The sequence below is a fragment of the Mandrillus leucophaeus genome, unplaced genomic scaffold (assembly GCF_000951045.1).
Source record: "Mandrillus leucophaeus isolate KB7577 unplaced genomic scaffold, Mleu.le_1.0 Scaffold187, whole genome shotgun sequence".
NCBI lineage: Eukaryota > Metazoa > Chordata > Mammalia > Primates > Cercopithecidae > Mandrillus > Mandrillus leucophaeus.
This window is the reverse complement of record NW_012101887.1, coordinates 2,124,676-2,139,264: the sequence shown is the minus strand read 5'-3', so window position 1 is coordinate 2,139,264 and position 14,589 is coordinate 2,124,676. Positions and strand designations below refer to the sequence as shown.

Here is a 14,589-nt window from a genome sequence, read left to right as displayed (position 1 = left end):
CTCCCAAATGAGCAACATTTTGAACTCAACCCTGACCCTCACATGATAAAAATCTGTGCCATCGAAAAGAAACATAAAGTGTTTTGTTGTTTTGTTCTGTCTCTTCCCCTGAAAGCCATCCAAGGGCAGAATCCTGTTGCCTGCATTCACAATGAAGATGACATGGAAAGAACATGGTATTTTAGACAGAGCTTTCAAAAAAAATCCATATAAGGGCAAAAAGAAACATTTGATGCTGAATTCTTTCCTAATTTAAGACACTGAGTCCAGTTATAATTTTTTATTTTTTTAAATAAAGGAATAAGAAGAATTTTAAGGCAAAATCTCCTGGGATTTCTTGTGTGAGCTGAAAGAAGTGATGAGCAAACATTGTCCAAATCACTGAAGAAATTCCACACAACCTAAATGTCCTCTTTGTGTGCATAGTCAGCACCAGACTGCACGAAAGATCTTGTCCTCTCCCTCACTCTCGTCTTCATCACTTGTGTCTCAACACAACTCCATACTCTAAAATTTAAACATGTTTGTATGTTGTTTTGCAACTGCTCCCAAGTTATTTCATAAGAACATTGCATAATGTGATGTTTATCATAGCAGATGATCCACACTGGAATCACCTGAGGTTTCATTAAAATGCAGATTTTTGGCCAGGTGCAATGGCTCATGCCTGAGATCCCCACACTTTAGTAGGCCAAGGCAGGACGATTGCCAGAGCCCAGGAGTTCAAGACCTGCCTGGGCAACATAACAAAACTTTGTCTCCACACACACACACACACACACACACACACACACACACACACAAAATGTCTTTAAAAATCAGTTGGGTGCAGTGGCAGGCACCCCTTTAGTTACAGCAACTGAGGAGGCTCAGGTGGGAGGATCTCTTGAGTCCAGGAGTTTTAGGTTGTGATGAGCCATAATCATGCCACTGTACTCCAGCTTGGGCAACAGAGAAAGACCTCAACTCAATTTTTAAAAAATCCACCCAATGTAGAATATCTATTTAAGGGGTCTGGGTATCTGCACTGTAAGAAGACAATCCTGGGGTTTGCAACCACTTCGTAAAGAATGCTGAACTTTGAACTCTCATCTTAGTTCCACCATTAAACATTCACTGTGGACTTCCAGTCAGTCATTTAAGTTCTGTGCCTCAGTTTTTTCAACTGTTACATATGGTTATTGTGAGATAATATATGGAGAAGTACTCATACATATAAGAAAATTGTGTATGCACCTGTGAATTCCTTAGTGAGATGATAAACTGTGAGACCCAGGAATCTCTTTATTTTCCCATTGGCAATGTCATATTTGTAGCTAGATTTCTGTAAATAGCTGATTAATATACTATATAGCATATTACAAGTATTAGAAGCATTTGCACACTGATACCTTGAGAAATTCAATTAACCCCCAGGAGTCCAGACCACTATAGGATTTACCTTGGCACCTTTAACACTAAAGAGGGTCTTCTGTGGGACTTGCAGTTTAATTAACTATCAGAGATTTCTAACAAAGCTCGTAAGGTGAACATGTAAGGCCTCTTTGCTAATTTATATAACTGCCAACAGAAAAATAACTCACGAAGCCTGATAAGTCAAGTTGACCTACCCAACAGAAGATTAGAGTAAGACGTTTAGTTTTTAATTCTAAAAAGTTGTATTGAGGACTGTCTTAATCAGTTTGGACTGCTATAACAAAAATATCACAGACTGAGTGACTTAAATAACAAAAATTTATTTCTCAGTTCTGGAGGCTGGAAAGTTTGAGATCAGCATGCCAGCTGATTCAGTTCCTGGTGAGGGCCCTCATTGTGATTTTCCTTGCTGTATCCTCACATAGCAGAGAGTGCCTCTTCTTATAAGGGCACTAATCCCATTATAGGGCCCCACCCTCATAACCTCACAGAATTTTAAGTACCTCCCAAAGACTTCACCTCCAAATGCCATTACATTGGGGGCATGAATGTAGAGGGGACACAAACAGTCCATAGCAAGGACATTCTTTTAATGCTTTCTCATGTCAAATATTTGAGAACTATATGATATCCCTATTTCACAAACAAATAAACTGAATCATAGGGAAGTTAAGTGGCTCGTGATATGTCTGTCTCCAGGAGATGGAAAGACCTGCCAAATGGCGGAGCTGATTGCATGGGCCTGCAGGGTGCCCAGAGAGTGCTGAGGCTATCAGCTGATAGTCACCACGGTGACTCATTTCTGCTGTTCCAGGGCTGACCAACTCTCTTTTTCTGAATGACATATTTATTTCTTTAAATATGTTGTCTTAATTCTGATTTAGCTCAATTGTATTGGCTCTGAAGACATCTTGTGAAGTCAGTGTTACCTCAAGTTCATTTGATATGGTAAAAGGATGAACTCTTTTTTACATGAATAGTTACACATTTATGATCAGGTTATTAGGAAAATATATATAACCAGTATATCAAATCCTAATTTTAAAAATAGTATTACAAATATGAGGTTAAATAATTTAAAATGATGAATTTATATAAAATTAATTTAGTGAAAAATATTAAATAATTGTTTAGGTATTACACAGATATCAACAACTTGTGGAAAAAGTTTACCAATAACAGAAGCTTGGGCCGGGAGCAATGGCTCACACCTGGAATACCAGCACTTTGGGAGGCAAAGGCGGGCTGATCACTTGAGGTGAGACATTTGAGACCAACCTGGCCAACATTGTGAAACCCCGTCTCTCCTAAACATACAAAAATCATCCGGGCATGATGGCACATGCCTGTAATCTCAGCTACTCAGAGGCTGAGACGGGAGAATCGCTTGAACCCAGGAGTCAAAGGTTGCAGTCAGCCAAGCTTGCACCACTGCACTCCAGCCTGGGTGATCAGAGTGAAACTCTGTCTCAAAAAAGAAAAGAAAAGAAAAGAAGCTTGGGAAAGATGGCTTTAAATTGACTCTGTATATCTTTATTTCACTGTGAGTTGATTTTTTAGTTAACTTTGAGAAAATAGTATGCATTTCTTTATTTTGAAGTTCCTCAGGGAGTGCCTCAAGGTAGCCTCTTTGAGCCAACAACATATATGACCTCAGCTGATTTTAAAATGCTGATTATATGACTCTAAATCACACAAAATATAAAGATAGTAGTAATAGCTCCTTTTATTGACTGTTAACATGAATTTATACACTGTTCTAGTCATTTCATACATACTATTGTTCATTATCAGAAGAACTCCTGTAAGACAGGTATTGTTATACCCAATTTGCAGATGTGAAAGCTGAAACTGTAAAATTGGAAAACTTCCGATAGCCCCATAACTTACTACATGTGAGTGCAAAAAGCCTAAGCAAAGCTGTCATTTCCTTAAGCCCTTGTTCTTTTTCCAATGCAAGTTACCTCTCTATATTAAATTTCCTAAAATATATTGCAAAAGTATTTTTAAATGCCTTACATAGTAAAGTTTTGGTGAGTATACTGTACTTGTTGAAAATCTAGAGGCTGTGGTGTGTGTGTGTGTGTGTGCGTGTGTGTATGTATTTGTACTGAATTGATTCCATTTTTAACTGGGTCATCTTTGGAATGGTCTTGTCAACCAAGAGTCAACACTTATCCCAAGTCAGCATCTATCTGATTTTCTTTCTTGGAAATCTAGGCTGAAGACTACTTGGCTAAAGAGAAGAGAGAACATGTAAATTTGGATGCTGTGAGAAAGTAGATGGAATGAAGGATGAAGAAGCAGAGAGAATACTGAAGCAGGGGTGCACCTAGAAGCAGAGAGGGAAAGAGGGGAAGAGAGAGAGAGAGAGGTCCTATCCAGATTCCTAGATGCAGTCCCTCATGAGGCCCAGTTGTTGCATCTCCTGCCCTGGTGCTCTGTGAGGTATCCTTATAATAAATTCTTATGCTTTAATGAAGCTAATCTGACATAAGTCCCTGTTACAACCAGTGTTAATACAGTTGCAACATTGGAAAGAAATGTCTCCTTAAAAACGCTTTCCAATAAGTAACCATGAACTGTTCAGTTTCTGGTGATCATTTACCGGTAGTGACTATATGACAGATCATTTCAGTTAGTTCCAAAAGTCAAATGCAGTCCACTTGACTGTACTGTAATAAGTACACTTAATACGCAGATAAATGACTAAGACTCTTTGATGAGTTTGATTAAATTGCCTATATTTGCACCACAGAGACATTCAAATGAGAAAATGTTACATACCCCCACCAAAAGAGCAGAGTCACAAAAGATGACCTTTACGTATTAAATAAACCCCAGTTTGTCTCCTGTAGTTCCCTTTGAGTTGCTTTCCCCACTCATCCTGTCTTAACCATTCTTACCAGAAACTCCAGAATGTTTTTTTGCCCAGACAAAACTAGAAGCAGATTTAGCAACAAAAGCATGTATGTTTAAAAATGGCCCCTTACTTAGCATGTGTTAATACGATGGTGCATACCAGAGGAACAAAATAAAATCATCACAAGAAATGACTGCAAAACACAAGCATTCTGGATAATTCAAACCTAAGACTTTTAGCTGGTTCAAACAATTTGGTTTTTATTTCATACATCCCCAAAGTGAGACATTAAAGAAGACTATGCAGAACAATGTTTTGTTTTTCATCCATGTTTTCCCTTGAGTTTAAGAAATAAAAAAAGTAGAAAACCAAAGCATTTCTTTCATTGAATTAATATTTAAAAATGAGTTTTAGCAATTAAAATCAGATTTTCTAAAACAAGAAAAAAACACATCTGGGTAAAATGCTTACATTAAAAGTTTTAGTAGAATGTGGATTAAATTATTGGTTTTTAAACCACCCTGCAAAGATGGTATTGACTCTCTAATGGAAAAATCAGTTGTCCAAAGTAGAACAACATTTTGACACTAGTAAAATTAAAAGCTAAGTTAAAATTTGGAATAAATTATTTTCAAATTTAATAATCCTAGAAAAATCTAGAGTATAATGTCTTCCACTGCAACTGATCTTTTACTAATTGTTTTAGTTCATTACAGAGATTCTTCAGGCTATAGCTATGGAAACCTGCAGTTTGATCCTCCAGTAGACTTGAGGCAGCAAATTCACATGGGCACGTGTATCCATTCTCTTCACCTTGATTCTTTTGACTTGAAAGTTGTTCTTTTCAATGCTTCTGCCCAAGAGAGAAAAAGCAAACCTAGTTATGTGGGAGGTGCCTTTGCTTTGTGAGTTGTCATAAAAGTTGTCAGGTGCTAAAAGATCTGAACGTCGAGAGACTACAGCTGAAGTTATAAATACATGCTTTTAAAGAAAAAATCCTGAGAGTAATACATTAATATTACTATATATCATGCTGTAGATGACTTTACTTCTACAAACTGAATACTTTGCTGAAAAATGATCCAGCAGAAGTTGGTTTTAAAAGAAAGAATTAATGTATATAGCTTAAGTTAAATATTTCTGTTTTGAAATGTGCATTACTATTTGAATTTACCAGACCACTAAGAGTAATTATTAGCCACTAACATTATAATGTATTAGCATATAACAAAGTAATGGGCCAGGCTAACCCTATACTAGAGAATAAGCAACTTCCTAGGCAAAGTCTAAATGTCTCCCTAAATTCCCACTAATGATGCTTTAACTTCTAGTTAATGTCAGTGGAAATCTGTAGCTGTTAAAACACAAATACCTTTGAGTTTTCATACAAACTCTTTCTTCTGCTTACAAGGTCCTTCCCCTTACTCCTTTCAGCGATAGAAGTATTTTTTTTTCTTTTTCTCTCAGTTTAAATGTCATTCCTTTTATGACAGTTTTCCCCCATCAGCTTCTTCCTTTTGCCCAACCTCCACTGCAGTAGAATTAACGAATTCATCATGCACTCCTGTGTTACACACTGTGTTACCATAGCATTGTGTTAAGTAGCACAGCACTTCTGTTGTGTTATAATTAGCTCTGTGTGCATGGGTCTATCATCACAATCCTGGAGACTTTTGAAAGTGGGAACAATGTGTAATTCATTCAACTTTTTATTTATAATAGGTACTCAAAAATGTTCATCAGAAATAAATGAATACAATCCTCTTATTAGAAATATGCTCATGCATTCACTGATTCATACCTCATTCATTCATTCATACTTCATTCACTCATTCATACGTCAACTCAACAAGTAGTTACATAGTATATATGAGATACGTGCTGCATAATGACATTTTAGTCAACAATGAACGGTGTATATCTCATGGTACCAACAATAATCCCATAAGATTATAATACCAAATTTTTACTCTACCTTTTCTAGGTTTAGATATATTTGTGAAAGTGTGCTCTACAATGTTTGCACAATGATGAAATTGTCTAATGATGCATATCTCAGAACGTATCCTCATCATTAAGTGACACATAGTGGTAGCTTGCATCTTAGTGCAAAACAGTTTCTCAGATCCATTCGTCAGAAGTAGAGGGTGGAGAACCGGGCTTGGTGGCTCACGCCTGTAATCCCAGCACTTTGGGAGGCCAAGGCAGGCGGATCACGAGGTCCGGAGATGGAGACAATCCCGGCTAACACGGTGAAACACCGTCTCAACTAAAAACACAAAAAATTAGCTGGGCGTGGTGGCCCGCACCTGTAGTCCCAGCTACTTGGGAGGCTGAGGCAGGAGAATGGCATGAACCTGGGAGACAGAGCTTGCACTGAGCCGAGATCACACCACTGCACTCCAGCCTGGGTGACAGAGTGAGACTCCATCTCAAAAAAAAAAAAAAAAAAAAAAAAAAGAAGAAGAAGAAGAAGTAGAGGGTGGAGACATAGAGGCCACTGGAAATCTTTCATATATATGGCAACATGCAATGGAAAAGAGCAGAGAAAATAGCAAAATATATATATATATATATATCCTGCTTAAACATTTTGCCTACGGCTATCTCTGATGCTCAACATATAGCATGTGCTTGATGAAACTTGTTGAATGATTGATTGATATAGCTGAAGTCCAACCGTTTTCTGTCAAAGCAGGTGATAAAAATATCTGCTAAAAATTTCATCATCTTCAATACAAACTTTCACATAAAGTCAATTTTCATCTTGATAAATAACTAACCTACGCAGGACTGATGTCATTCCTCACTTAAACCTTCCACATTTCTTGCATGCATATCTTTATTTTTAAAATATGTATATATCAATGATTATATCATGTAGTATTTCTTCAAGCTTTATGCCCCTGTCATTATATGCTGATTTTCTTGAAATGAGGAAAACACATTTTCTTAAAACTAAATGCTAGTATATTTGTGCTTCCGTAAAGCAGGAAACTTGATTAGTTAGTTCTTCACTGAGACAGTAATCATTTATGTGAACAATGATCCCCCAGAGGCAGGGCAAGTTTTTGTGCTTCTTCTGAGGTCTTGTCAAATGACAAAATTATATCTGGTACCATGCTATTATCAGACATAAATGACCATATTCATAAATTCTTAAGCTTTCAGAATTGACAGGAACTTTTAGGATTTTCTATTTCAAGTTTCTACCAATGCAAGAATCTCTTTTCCCCCATCCCTCACAGGTTAAATCTGCCTGGATACAACCAGGGACAGAAATCATCTTCCTCACAGGGAGCCAATTCCATTTCGGAAGAAGTCTAATTCTTAGACTGCACTTCTATTTATTGAGCCAAAATCAGATTCCCTGAACTTCAAACATTGATCCTGGCTCTAGCCTCTAGTATTTCAAAGATTTAATCTAATCCCTCTTCAAATACTGAAAGGCAGCCATGGTTCCCTGTAGGTATTTTCCAGCACAGCCTATAAACCTGACTAAATCTGTATCATCCATCCCACATGTGTCTATTAACCACAAGGACATCATGAGCAATCACTTCAAAGGCCTTGCTCGTGTACTAATGCCAGCATTTCTTGAACTACCAATTAAATAAGCAAAGTGAATTGGTCATAATTGCTCATAGGAAATTCATGTTGGCGCTTAGTGATCACTGCCTACTTCTGGGTGCACATAAGCAATGTGTTTAATAATTCATTTGAAACTATGTTCATTTTTGTTTGTGAATCCATCTTTCTCTCTGTATGACTCATGGTTCAACCAGCGGTAAGAGAAATCCACTTTAAGTATTTAAACCATTAGGGGAGACAATACAGGGAACTGATTACACAGAAGAAGAAGGGCTCACTGTATCAGGGAAGTACTGAGGCAAACTAGATATTAGAAATCACCAGAAGCCACTAGGACTTCTTAGGCTGAAGGAGAAAAGGGGAGGAACCGGTGATAACTGGGGCCAGGAGTCAGGATCACCCTGTGAAGCTTGCACTGTGACAGGAGTGGAGAGCAGGAGTCATAGCTACAGAGGAGACACCACTTGAAACATTTTCAGAGATGTCACCTGAGACACAGAGGGACAGGACAAGTAATCTGGCTTTTCTCTTCCACAGCCCTTTACGCTCCAGGGTCTTTCTGACTGGCTGAACTCACTTGAAAGCCAGATGATACAGTAGCCTGGAAATGCACCAGCAAAGGGGCCATGACAAAGCAGGGAGAGGCAGATATTTTGGCCTTTCCACAATTCTCCATGATTAATCAAAGGCTACAGGCCTATTGAATAGTTCAGTACTTTGGAGGATAGCTTACTATATCACTTATTTTATTATGGTTTGTTTTAGAAGTGGCTTGATATGGTTTGGCTGTGTCCCCATCCAAATCTCATCTTGAATTGTAGCTTTCGTAATTCCCATATTTTGTAGGAGGCACCTGGTGGGAGGTAATTGAATCTCAGGAGCAGGTTTTTCCTGTGCTGTTCTCATGAGGGTGAATAAGTCTCACAAGAGCTGATAGTTTTATAAAGGGGAGTTCCCTGCATGCACTCTCTTTGCCTGCTGCCATGTCAGACATGCCTTTGTTATTCCTTCACCATCCACTATAATTGTGAGGCCTTCCCAGCCATGTGGAACTGTGAGTCCATTAAATCTCATTCCTTCATAAATCATCCGGTCTTAGGTATGTCTTTATTAGCAGCATGAGAACAGACTAATACAGTAAATTGATACCAAGTAGCAAGGTACTGCTGTAAACATACCCCAAAATAGTGGAAGTGACTTTGGAACTGGGTAACAGGTAGAGGTTGGAACAGTTTGGAGGGCTCAGAAGAAGACAGGAAAATGTGAGAAAGTTTGGAACTTCCCTACTCAGAAGACAGGAAGATGTGGGAAACTTTGGAACTGCCTAGAGTCTTATTGAATGGCTTTAACCAAAATGCTCATAGTGATATGGACAATAAGGTTCAAGCTTAGGTGGTCTCATATGGAGATGAGGAACTTGTTGGGAACTGGAATAAAGGTGACTCTTGCTATGCAAAGAGACTGGTGGCATTTTGCCCCTGCCCTACAGATCTGTGGAATTTTGAACTTGAAAGAGATGATTTGGGGTAATGAGTGGAAGAAATTTCAAAGCATTCAAGAGGTGACAGAGCATAAAAATTTGGAAAATTTGCAGCCTGATGATGCAGTAGAAAAGAAAAACTCACTTTCTGGGGAGAAATTCAAGGCGGCCACAGAAATTTACATAAGTAATGAGAAGCCAAATACTAATCACCAAGACAATGGGGAAAATGTCTCCAGGAAATGTCAGAGACCTTCACAGCAGTCCTTCCCATCACAGGCCTGGAGGCCTAGGAGGGAAAAATGGTTTCCCTGGCCAGGCCCAGGGCCCCCTTGCGCTACGCAGTCTCCAAACATGGTGCCCTGCATCCCAACTGTTTCAGCTTCAGCTGTGGCTAAAAGGAGCCAAGGTACAGCACAGGCTGTGGCTTCAGAGGGTGCAAGCCCCAAGCCTTTGCAGCTTACACATGGTGTTGGGCATATGAGTGCACATAAGTCAATAATTGAGATTTGTTTGGGAACCTCCACCTAGATTTCAGAGGATGTATAGAAATGCCTGCATGTCCCGGCAGAAGTTTGCTGCAGGGGCAGGGTCCTTACGGAGAACTTCTGCTAGGGCAGTATGGAAGGGAAATGTGGGGTTGGAGCCCACACCTAGAGTCCCCACTGGGGCACTGCCTAGTGGAACTATGAGAAGAAAGCCATCACCCTCCAGAACCCAGAATGGTAGATCCACTGATAGCTTACACCACGCATCTGGAAAAGTCACAGACACTCAATGCCAGCCCATGAAAGCAGCCAGGAGAGGGGCTTTGCTCCTGCAAAGCCACAGAAGCAGAGCTGCCCAAGGTCATGGGAGCCCACCTCTTGCATCAGCATGACCTGGGTATGAGACATGGAGTCAAAGGAGATCATTTTTGGAAATTTAAGGTTTAATGACTGCCCTATTGGATTTCAGACTTGCATGGAAACTGTAACCTCTTTGTTTTGGCCAATTTCTCCCATTTGGAATGGTTTTATTTACCCAAAGCTGGTACCCATATTGCATCTGGAAAGTAACTAACTTGCTTTTGATTTTACAGGCTAGTAGGCAGAAGGGACTTGCCTTGTCTCAGATGAGACTGGACTGTGGAATTTTGACTTAATGCTGAAATGAGTTAAGACTTTGGGAGACTCTTGGGAAGGCATGATTGGTTTTGAAATGTGAGGACATGAGATTTGGGAGGGTCCAGGGGCAGAATGATATGATTTGTCTGTGTCCCCAACCAAATTTCATCTTGAATTGTAGCTCTCGTAATTCCCATGTGTCGTGGGAGGGGACTGGTGGGAAGTAATTGAATCATGGGGGTGGGTCTTTCCCAAGCTGTTCTCCTGATAGATCTCATGAGATCTGATGGTTTTATAAAGGGGAGTTCTCTGCATGTGCTCTCTTTGCCAGCTGCCATGTAAGACATGCCTTTGTGCTTCCTTCACCTTCTACCTACCATGATTGTGAGGCCTCTCCAGCCATGTGGAACTGTCTGTCCGTAAAACCTCATTCCTTTATAAATTATCCAGTCTCAGGTATGCCATTATCAGCAGCATGAGAACAGACTAATACCCTGCTCTTCACATAAATGTATTTCCCAAGTCTGAGCAAGCATGACACAACTTTGTGTTGTCATTTAACCTCCACAGCATTTACTAGTCTAGCACATGGGACACTAAATTAACACAATTTGTCTGATTTGGAAAAAAATCAATTATGCTCCAAAACTAGCTACTCATTTTTAATCTCCTCTCTTGTTTGCTGTTTAATTTCTGCTTAATCATGTTTGCATTACATTTTTTAGTTTATAGATGGTGTTAACAGATAGTTAACTGGAGTTAAGTAGATCCAATTTTCCTTCTCAGAGGGTTAACTTGACAATATCCACACTTACTGATTATTTGTCTAACAATGCACACCCAGCTTTCATTGTGAGAAACATGAAATGCATTGTGAAAATGTTCAACTGACATCTAAGTGATGCATATCAATATCATATTTGTATTTTTAAAGTAATTTCATTTTTCTCTTTTGAGATTTTACTAAAAGAATGTTTGTATAGTGTGCCTGGCACAAACATTTTTACATTTAACAGCCGGTAGCTTTATAAAATCATCAGTCAGCTGGCTGAGTTCATGAATTTAGCTAATCTCCCTAACAAAATGGTAGGTTTTAACAGTAATTGGCAAAATTGAACAGCAATCAGATCATTGTGTTAAATCAGGATTCATATCCCGTTTTTCCTGACTGTCCAAAGTAAATGTTTTAATCACAGATACTAGACTGATTCTCAAATGGTGAAGTATAGAGCTGTGCTGTCCCATACATTACTAGCCTTAGAAAGGTACTAAACACTTGAGGTGAGGCTCCTTTGTGTTAGCATATGCCGTGAGCATAAAATGCATATGAAAGTTCAAAGACTTAGTTATACAGAAAAGAATGTGAGATATCTTGTTAATATTTGTATTGATTACATGCTAAAATGATAATAGTGTGGACCCATTAGGTTAAATACAATGTTGTTAATTTCCTCTTTCTTTTTACTTTTTAAATTTGGCTCCTAGAAAAGTAACCTCTATATATAATATGTCCGATACATAATATATCATTTATGAAACAACATATGCTAGTACTCGTGGCTCTCTTTGTCTTTCTATTGGAGAATGCTGGTCTAGAGCAAATGAAGAAGTGACTGTCTGCTAAGACAGGACATAGCAGCTAAAGGAGAAGTCATCTCTCCTTTTAATTAGTTTTGTAATTGCAAGAAATTCAATGTCAGACATTTAAAAGAGACAAGCCTATTCTCTTCACTCAAGCAAAACTCCCACTGCGGTTCCTAAGTGTTCTGCCTGAGTGAAACAAATGAGATTAGGCCCATAATGTTTACTTCATACTAAAACATTATCTCTTTTCCAAAACTTTTTTAGTATACCATTGGCTACCAGGCTATACAAGTGCAGAATAGAAAAAAGGATTAAAGAACAATAAAGGAATGATTTGAAAGTGTTGTTTTGAAACATGTAACTAGTGCTGTCAGCTGCTGGTTCTTTCCATTTTGTACATTTACATTTCCTGACTGTAGTTTAAGAACATTTCACTGCGTGTTACTATCAATCATCCTTAACCTAGAAGTGCACTGTACATTAGTAACAGTTAATTGGCATATTTAAAGTAAATAGCTACTTAGTTTTGTTGTGAAGGTTTTGCATACAAATCTATAACACCACATGCTTTGTTTGTTTCAATAACAAACATCCCTGTCTGCAACATTGCCACCTCTGACAGTAGATGAATAGAGATGCAATCGCATTGAAATACTCAGCACACTACACGACAGTCCAAATGACGTGCAGTGTGTAAGCAGGCACTCTCTGCCCACAAAATGATGCCCCTAGAGAAAGATGAACACAAAGACATGAAACGGAGAGGCAATATGAAGTATTAGAAGGATGGTTAAAAAGAAAGTGAAGAAAAAAAAATAGAAATTATAACTCTGCCTATAATTTTTCTATGTGTTAATGAGCTATAAGGGAGAATTATTTGGCAGACATCGTCTTGGCCTCTGCCATTTGTTCAGTGTCCGGGTCACACTCAGCAAGCAACATGCTTTTCGAAGCTCAGGGAGAGCTACCATTCTACTCTCCACTCCCCTCAGAGTCAGTCCAGTAGCAAGTAGAAATGGGCGTCTTCCTTGGGCAGCAAGGCTAAAACGGCAATGACTTAGGTATTTGATAAAATAAGATAAAATAACAAGGATTTCTTTCCAATTGTGAGGTCAGGACATCTATGATATATATCTTAAAACAAACATTATACACTACATTTTGGGTGAATCCCAGCATCTCCTACATTTGGAGACAGAAATCTTTACCTGAGTCAACAATATTTCTTTTGCTACCTGTGACCAAGGAATCGAAAGAGATCATCTGGTAGTTAGGTGTGTATGCATGTGTGTGTGTGTGTGTGTGTGTGTGTCTGTCTGTCTCTGTCAATGACAGAAAGGGAGACAGAAACAAAAATATACACAGTTATTAATACGGAACAATGTCACAATCCATAAAAATCCTATAACCTACAAAAAGTTTGAAATAAAATCAACTAATGGTGCAATTAGAAACCACAGTGATACTATGCTGTTGTTAGCACTAAAAACATTATTTAAACTATACAAAGAGGTTAATGAAGAAAAAAGGTTTTATGGAAATAAAGCGGAGAGTTACACAGTACTCATTTTTAATACTGTTTCTCTGGGAAATTTCAAATCTGAGATACCAAAAAAAGTTTTACTTATTTAACTTAGAAACATCATATGTAGGCAGGAATTTGCTACTTTTATTAGCAGCAAACCCTAGCTATGGCATTTTTTCAGTGCTTGGAATATGATAATATAACCTGCAAAATTAGGAGTGGTCTGGGCACTTGTACTTCATCCGCTCCCATGTATTGCATCTACCTAGTAAAGAAAAAGAAGAAAAGTTGCAAACAGTGTTATCTTAAGGATCCAAAAATATGAAGAGGAGAATTTCTCTTTCTCAGTAAAAGTATCAGGAAGAATTTCCCATCTGTTCTAAATTTCTACTATTGAACTCTTCAGTTGAGGTCCACAGTCTTTCATGGTTCACTGTGAATTTCTAAATAGATGTTTTGACATCACTAACTCAAAACTAAAAAACTAGAATTCTTTTCTGGGACAGTGTTTTTGAGGCCTTCTTTCCAATGAAGCTTTTCTATGTGTATTGCTAACACCACCGTCCAGGCTGATACTAAGTTTTTGGGGCAGCATGTGTCGCCTTGCCACACAGCCCATTCGATTCAGGACTGCACCCTATTCCATCTCCTTTACATATTTCCAAGATGCATTCATTTCTTTCAACAACCACCATTAAAGCTCTGGAGTCATGGTTAAAGCATAACTAAATGACTGCTATAACTTCTTGGTTGAATCCATTGTCTCTCTTTCAATCCATTTAAATCAAATGATGAAACTGTGGACTCTAACTGGTGCTTCTTAAACTATCCGTGGTAGAGAACAGAGTTTTTCTTTCCTTCAATCCATCATGAACTGATACTTTTGTAAACATAAATAAAATGAACCACTAGAAAAGTGAACACATGCTTTGATGTCACAGTTATGTCAAATTGCTATAAAAGTTTCTAAATTCTGAGTCTCAATCTTTAGATTTGTCTCATCCTAGACCTCTACTCATTTCCT

General features: G+C 38.4%; 1 long non-coding RNA gene across 1 annotated transcript in view; it reads right to left on the bottom strand.

Moving 5' to 3' along the window:
* Window positions 1–4,512: 4,512 nt before the first annotated feature.
* LOC105538208 overlaps window positions 4,513–14,589 on the bottom strand; it is a 155,883-nt gene continuing 145,806 nt past the window's right edge. Inside the window, exon 4 of the long non-coding RNA XR_001005858.1 lies at window positions 4,513–5,132. This is a non-coding gene — a long non-coding RNA (uncharacterized LOC105538208). The remainder of the gene's footprint in view (window positions 5,133–14,589) is intronic.